Below are 6,893 nucleotides of genomic sequence, written 5' to 3' on the forward strand. Positions count from 1 at the left end.
GAATGCCTGACAAATAATGGAAAGATTTTCATACATTTGTAAGTGAGCTTAGGCTTCTGCAAAACAAGCAAATGCCCAAAAGTAAGCATTGCAGAACAGGTTATGTTAGCCCACGCCTCAGAATCCAATACTACACAGTATTTTAACATGATGACTTAACCTGTGTAATTAAAATGAAGTATTGATTACTAGTGATCAATTTTAAAATGAAAAGTCAATGTTAATAATAATAAAATTACTCAGCAAACTATTGCTTAAAACTATTCTAATAGCCTTCTGTGTGGTTACATCTTTTAATCTTTGTAAAATTTATGAAATAGGAAATATTATCATTTCAGTTTTACTGATGTTAAAAGCTAATTCTCAGCGAGTTATAGGATTGCAATTGATTGATCTAGCATTCAAATCAAGAAAGGATGGCATGACAGTCAGTGCCTTGAACTATTAGCTAAGAACAATAACTAGCTAGTTAGCTCACTAAATAACAAAAAACGTAAATTAAAGGTGTACTCGTTTGTTCACATGCACTCACATACACATTTTAGTGTTTAGGAAATCAGCTAGAAGTAAATATAATCGCATATTTCTCCATGGAATCATATGTACCATAAGCCAGTGTTAAATTATTTCTTTTAATCATCCTACACCCTAGGGGGTATATGCACTCTTAACATCCTCATTTAAGAGTGAATAAGTTGAAACTGAAAAGTTAAGCAATACCCCCAAGTTCATGTAACTCATGGTGGCAGGGGAAAGGGGTAGAATTAAAAGACTTCTGTTGGAACAATGAGTTTTCTGGGGTAGACAAAGACTGAGAAGGTGATTGGACATGTAAAAGAGGAATTATGTGGCCAGAACAGAGCACTGGATGAACTGATAAGAGCCACAATCAAAAATAGTTCAACAGAATGTCCAGTGCTATTAAAATCTATGTAAGCCAGGACATGGGGCTCTGCAAGTGAGCAGATGAATCTCCTGGACAAGGCAAGACTGTCACCCTGGGAGGGAGAAATAAAACCACCCTCTAAACCGCCTGTTTCTAAACAGGCTTTCCAAATGCTACCATGTGTGACAACGTGCATAAACCTCGAGGGCATTATGCCAAGTGAAACAAGCCAGACAGAGAAAGACAAACACTACATGGTATCACTTATATGTGGAAACCAAAAAAGTCAAACTCATAGAAACAGAGAGTAGAATGGTGGTTGTCAGGGCCTGAGGGGTGGGGGAAATGAGAAGCTGTTGGTCAAAGGATACAATCTTCCAGTTATAGGATGAATACATTGTGGGAATCTAATGTACAGCATAGTGACTATAGTTAAAAATATGGCATTATGCACTCAAAAGTTACTAAGACAGTAGATATTAAATGTTCTCACCACAAAGAAAAAATTATAATTATGTGAGTTGATGGAAGTGCTGGCCAACACTATGGTCGTAATCATATTGCAATGTACAAATGTATCAAATCAACAGGTTGTACACCTTAAACTTACACAATACAATATGTCATCTATATCTCAATCAATCAATAAAAATAAATAAGAAAGAATGAGGTACTGATACATGCCACAACGTGGATGAACCCTGCAAACATTAAGCCAAGTGAAAGGAAGCCAGATGCAAAAGACCACCTATCATGATTCCAAGAAATCTGAAATGCGAAATTTCCAAGAAGCTCAACCCTATAGAGACACCAAGTAGATTGCCTGAGCCTGGAGGTAGCAATGGGATAAACTATAAAGTGAAATTTGAGATTTCATTGGGGCCATAGAATGTTCTAAAACCAGATTGCAGTGATGGTTACATAAATTGGTAAATTTACTAAAAATCATTGAAATATGCATGTGCATAGCTTTTTCCTGAAAGTATCCTCTGAATGCCTTCTCAGACTCTGCTAGCTGCCTCTGTCATGTTCTAAACAGCAATCAGCTAACTTTTTCTATAAAGGCCAAATACTAAATTGCAAGATCTTTGGTCTCCGTCAAACTACTCAGTTCTCTTGTTTTAGCAAAAAACAACTGTAGATGACACATAAATGAGTGGGAATGGCTGTGTTCCAATAAAATTTTGTATAGGAACACCAAATTTTGAATTTCAGACCATTTTCACGGGTCACAAAATACTTATTTTCTTTTGATTTTTTCAATCATTTAAAAATGTACAAATCATTCTTAGTCCTCAGAGCATATAAAAACCGACAGGGGGCTTAATAACCCAATAATCCAGTCTTATATTCTGTTCCCCAAGAAGCTGAGGCCAAAACAGTGTGAGAGGAAAGAAATGATAAGGAATGTGCCTAGAGATGGTTCTCCTAAGAAATAGTGATTGCTGTGGTCAAGGGTGCTCTTTGTGGCTCTAGAGGATGGAGACAGATAGAAGATGATAGAAAAAGAAATAGATAGATAGATAGATAGATAATGGTTGGATAGATAGATGATGGATGGATGAATAGATAAGAGATGATGAAGTTTGATAGATGTATATGAATGAAAAATAGATATAGATGAGAGATATACATGATACAGAAAGCTAAGAAAATAATAGATAAATATACAAATGTGTGTAACATATATATAGAAATAGAGAGAGAAAGATAGGTGAGAGATATAAATAATAAATAGGTAGAAAGATGATAGAGAAAGAAAGACATAGGTTAGAAACATGGATGGATAGATAGATAGATAGATAGATAGATAGATAGATAGACAGATAGATATGGATATGGATATTTTTCCCTAGTGTCAGAGAAAGGAAAGCCCTCTCTAACCACTTTTGACCTGTTTGTCTTTTCCTCTGAGTTGGAATCTTCAATGATCTTCTCAGTCCTGGGGAATCCCCTTCTCTTCTCCCACAGACATCTCAAATTACAGCCTCTACACCATGTTTCTCTATGCCCAGGCCATGACTCCAGGACGTAAACACAGGGGCTCTGACTTGTCTGGGCCTAACTGGCCAGGCCATGATGATGAGAATGTTAAGCTTAGAGGGATGCTACTGATACACAACTACCAAAGGGAAATCCTAGTGGAAGTAAGAGCTATTTCTGAACTTGAAGGACTACGTACAATTCTACCATTGTCTACAAAGGCCATAGAAGCGAATAAATTAAGAGCCGTGGATATAAGGAATGTGGACCCCTACCAAGGTCTCTGGCAAGAGGTGGCCAGTGTCAAAGAGAATATAAGACTTTGCCTTGTGAAATTGACTAAACATGGAGGTATTTTAAACAGGGAAAGACAGTCCTTAAATAAACAGTAACACAAGTTTGGCAGCCATTATATGAAGCAGCCAGTCCTCCAGGACCCACCTCTGTCCTGAAGGCATAGAACGTATGAGGTAATACAGTGAGTGAAGATATTTCATCGATACAACACACACACACATGCAAAAATGCAGGCTCATTCAATCCTTCATTATGGCACCAGCCTTCAGTCGGTAACTCAAATAAAAACCTAGGGCCATCCATACTTACTTCTTCCCTTTCCTATCAGCCCCAGAACCAACCACTCATTAAATCTCACAGCTTTTAGATGATATCAGTGGAAGCTTGCACTCCTGATTCACTTAAAATGAGTATTAGATAATACTGTGAAGCGTCAAAACCACTGGAGGGCTGGTGAACAAGCCTCCAGCATCAGCTTCCAGCAGCAGTGCCCCAAATCCCTCATAGACCAGGTTTGATGTGGGCCCTGCTGTTTCTACAGACCTCAATGTTATATGACACACGTTATACACAATGTTATACAGACACATGTTATATGGGACCTGCTGGCTGACCCATTGGTGTGAGCCCACAGCCAAACCCACTGTTCCTCCAGCTCCCTCAGCACCTTCAACGAGGCTGGCAGCTGCATTAGCATTTTTGAAGATCTGTGGTGAAGAGCATCATACACCATTGAGGTTGGAGATGGAGAAAGAGAGATTGGCCCCCAAATTCCCTTGAGGGCTCCAGTGTGCCCTTTAGCTGTCTCACCTCATATCCAGCTTTTCCTCTCAACACTCAAGCTGGCTGACTCTTAGTGACATCAGAATGAACACCAGATGCAATGGCACTGGCCTTCTACAGACTTCTTTGTCTGGACCACAATCGCCTAAGCTCTAATCTCTGTAATAAAGCCTGTCTTCCATGGCACTCACAGTAGTCCCGAGGCTCCCATGGAATCCTACCTGCAAAAGGTTTAGATTTACAACATGATTACACAGGTGACTAAATAACTATTCACTTAAAATACTAATAAGTTTCCTGAAGATTAAATGCAAACTCCCTCTCTGTAATCTACCTATCTAGAAGAAATGAACACTCATAAAAGATTGGCTATAAATTGTTTTAGGTTTTGGGTGATGATAGAATTATGAAGGTATGATAAGGTAAGATTTTAAATCAGCACTACCTGTTCATCCAGGAGAACAGTGGCATGGCTGTGCAGTCAGGCTCAGCCGGTGTGAAAAGTTGAAGAACAAAGGTGAGACTTAACCTAGTATAAGTATCTCTTTTAGGTTCAAAATTAACACCCATGGGGAATCAGTACTGGCTTTATGTTGGGAATAGAGACAGAAGCGGGGCAGGAGGGGAAATAATAATTATGTGACTGCCTCTCCAGCAAACTCTATTTTGGAGAATTTACATACTATGTGATTAGAGCTCTTCAGGAACTCATTACCATTCCTCCATTTTGTATATAGCAAATGGAATGCAGAATTAAGAAGGGAGGGCCATGAGTTCACATGATATTTCAGAGCAGTCTTATGATTGGAAATGGTTTCTTTCCTCTTCTATATCCTGTATCTCTCTTATCCCTTGCATCATATTGAAAGATTAAAATGCTTATGTGGTGCTGGGCACAGAAAACAGGGATCAAGTTGGACTAATTGTAGCTTGAAGTTCAGATGATGAACCTCTTCATGTATCAGATATTTCTGCAAGCCCCACAAAGGAGGAAGTAGGAGGAGAGAGGATGTGCATTGCCTTTGCTCTCCTTGTGAAAGTGGGGCCACACCCACACTTCCTGGAGGTCTTTGTCAATCCAGAGAAGTCTGTTCCTCATAAAAACAGCATCTCTGGGGCCAGCAGGCCAGCTTGGATTCAGGACCATGTCCCTGGTGCTTCCCTCCATGCTCTGTCTTGGAGAGTCTGAGAGAGAAGGGCCCGGCTACAAATACAGGCTCCAGGTGGCAGGTCCATCGGTTCTAGGAGGCTGGGGTGTCTCACCCACTGTTTCCTTCCAGGGATGTGTCTAGGCCAGAGCACTCAGGCGCAGAAGGGTGAGTATTCCTCTTAATACTCCCAAGACCCTACTCCTGGTTTAGGCCAGATATCAGCTCTCTTGACAGCTGCGAAGAGGAGACTCCACATTCCAACCAGTGGCTATGACAGGGGATGAAATGGATGGAGGTCATAAGAAACAAACACACCTGTAAGTCCATACCTGTTTTCTTTCTTCTAGGAAATCTCCCACGACCTCTTCTCATGGCTCTACCAGGATCTACGGTTCCACCTGGGAATCCAGTGATGATCCTGTGCAGAGGGCCTCAGAAGCTGAAGCATATGCGCTATCTAGAGTGAGAAGCCCTGAGGCCTCAGATAGAGAGAAGCAACTGCTGTCTAAGACGTCCAACACTTAGAGTATCTCAGAGATGACGCCATACTGGGCAGGGTTGTACCACTGTTCCTATCAAAGTGTAGGCAGCTGGTCCCAGTTCAGTGACCCCCTGCAACCAGTGATGACTAGTGAGTAGGACACAAGGGCAGCAGAGCCAGGACTGACCTCTTTGCAGAGGGAAGAACCAGACGTTGCAGATATGAAGCACAGAGGACCAAAACCTCTATCCTTAGAAAGGGCTAGGGATGATGCAGACACAGATTCTTCACAGCAGGACAAGGAGGGGATAGAAACAAGAGCCATGTCTACTCTGGGGGAACAAAAAGGGACAATGCATACATGTGGCCCAGCCCTTTATCTACAAGCTTCCTTCTTTCTCAGGAGCTTATGAGAAACCCTTCCTCTCAAGCATGACTGGTATCATGGTGCCTTCAGGGAAGAATGAGAAGTTGCGGTGTTTCTCAACACTCAAGTTTGATGCATCTATTCTTATGAAGAAAGATGGAGTTCACACCATCCAGAACCAAATCTCCACCTCTGAGGGTGGTGGACACCAGGCTGTGTTCCTCTTGAATCATGTCTCCTCCACACAAACTGGGACCTACAGATGCTATGGTGTCTTCGGTCATTACCCTTATGTGTGGTCTCACCCCAGTGACCGATTGCAGCTTTGGGTCACAGGTGAGGAAGCCCCAGCCCATCAATCCTCATGTCCCATCCTGGAGATGGGTAGTGTCCAGGTAGAGCAGGGACTGGAAAAAGGAGGACAGCATGGTGGGAAGACCATGTCACCACCGTCTTCTTAGACAAGAAGCTCTAAAGAACTCACTCCCCTCACTCCCAAAGCAGCCCTCCTACCACATGCCCAGCACCAGGGAAGGGCAGTATAGTCATTGGGAATCTGGGGAGAACAGAGTCTGAACAGAGAGAAAGAAAATCTCTCCCGTTTCAGCCCCATTTGCAGAAGCTTCTGACCATCCTGTTCCCACAAGCCCCAGACCTTCACCTGGTGAGTAACTGATGATCTTTGTAGAAGGAGCAGGGCAGGTAGAGGGAACAGCAGATGCAAAAATCATGAGGTGGAGAGAAGCTTCACATGCCCAAAGAGTGTCAAGGGGCACAGTCCCTGTTTGCTGAGTCCATGGCTTATCACAGGGAAATAGCAAGGAAAGAGCAGCCAGGGCTCCAATGGGGCAACTGGAGGCACCCTGTTCCCCACTGCTGTCTTTCTTGACCCCAGATTCCCTGATGGGATCACCACTGTGGCCACAATCAAAGGAGGAATGAAAG

General features: G+C 42.2%; 1 protein-coding gene and 1 non-coding gene across 3 annotated transcripts in view; one reads left to right on the plus strand and one right to left on the minus strand.

Moving 5' to 3' along the window:
• Nucleotides 1-5,959, minus strand: part of LOC100054965 (NACHT, LRR and PYD domains-containing protein 2) — a 59,273-nt gene extending 53,314 nt beyond the window's left edge. Inside the window, exon 1 of one of the 2 annotated variants that reach the window (XR_011422011.1) lies at nt 5,430-5,915. The gene's annotated coding sequence lies outside the window, so the exon portion shown is untranslated. Of the gene's footprint in view, nt 1-5,429 lie in introns of both variants that reach the window. The other variant, XR_011422012.1, reaches the window with a different exon arrangement.
• LOC106781659 (uncharacterized) lies at nt 5,077-6,893 on the plus strand. The gene is made up of 5 exons (XR_011422039.1): nt 5,077-5,265; nt 5,448-5,562; nt 5,985-6,284; nt 6,556-6,612; nt 6,844-6,893. It is a non-coding gene; the product is annotated as an uncharacterized protein (transcript).

The sequence above is a fragment of the Equus caballus genome, chromosome 10 (assembly GCF_041296265.1).
Source record: "Equus caballus isolate H_3958 breed thoroughbred chromosome 10, TB-T2T, whole genome shotgun sequence".
NCBI lineage: Eukaryota > Metazoa > Chordata > Mammalia > Perissodactyla > Equidae > Equus > Equus caballus.